Genomic DNA, 1,062 nt, shown 5'->3' on the forward strand with positions numbered 1-1,062 from the left:
TATATATATATATATATATATATGTATATATTCACATATAGTTTTGAATGTATATTCCCTGTAGAGAAATAACAGTCTCTGTTTGTCTTCCTGCATCTGGGTTAATTCATTAAACACAATAATTTCCCCTTTTATCAATTTTATTGCAAATGTCATGACTATATATTTGTGGATGCAAAAAATTCCATTGTGTGTATGACCTACATTTCTTCATTCATTCATCTCTTGACACACATCTATTTCTTGACTGTTTTTAATAATTCCATGATAAATATGTATGTGCAAGTATGTCTATCTCATGTTATACCTGAAATGACATTGTGTGTCTGAGAAATCTATCTTTACTTTTTCTATTGATGACCCAAATTTATAATGCTATTGTTTGGGGGTTTTAAGCTTTGACATATATTGAACAAATTCTTATAAGCAGTATCCTTGAAACAATCTCTCCATAATCTCTTCACTTATCCTCTGACAAATACTAGTCTATTTATTTTAACTCTATAGATTTATTAATATTCAAACTTCATGTCAATGTAATCATGATGTAATCTTTAGATTTTGGATATATATTCTTTACTAAACATGACATTTTTTATTCATATATTTGTTTGAATAATTTGAGACAGTAACTATAGGAAGCCCAATTGTTTTTGAACTCCCAACCATCTGCCTCTTCTTCCCGATTGCTAGTATTTCATGTATGCCTGACATTACATAGTATTTTAATGTTTCAAGTATATGGTGAAACATGTGGGATACTTATTTCTCTTTAGTAGAATGCTATTTCAATATATGTACACACATTTCTCATGTTTTGATTATCCAGTCATTGCCTTGTATGCAATAACATAATTTCTCTTTTTCAGTTATCTTTTTTTTTCTTTTTTTATTAGGTATTTTCCTCATTTACATTTCCAATGCTCTAACAAAAGTCCCCCATACCCTCCCCCCCCACACACTCGCCTACCCACCCACTCCCACTTTTTGGCCCTGGAGTTCCCCTGTACTGGGGAATATAAAGTTTGCAAGTACAATGGGCCTCTCTTTCCAGTGATGGCC

Source organism: Mus caroli, chromosome X, assembly GCF_900094665.2.
Source record: "Mus caroli chromosome X, CAROLI_EIJ_v1.1, whole genome shotgun sequence".
NCBI lineage: Eukaryota > Metazoa > Chordata > Mammalia > Rodentia > Muridae > Mus > Mus caroli.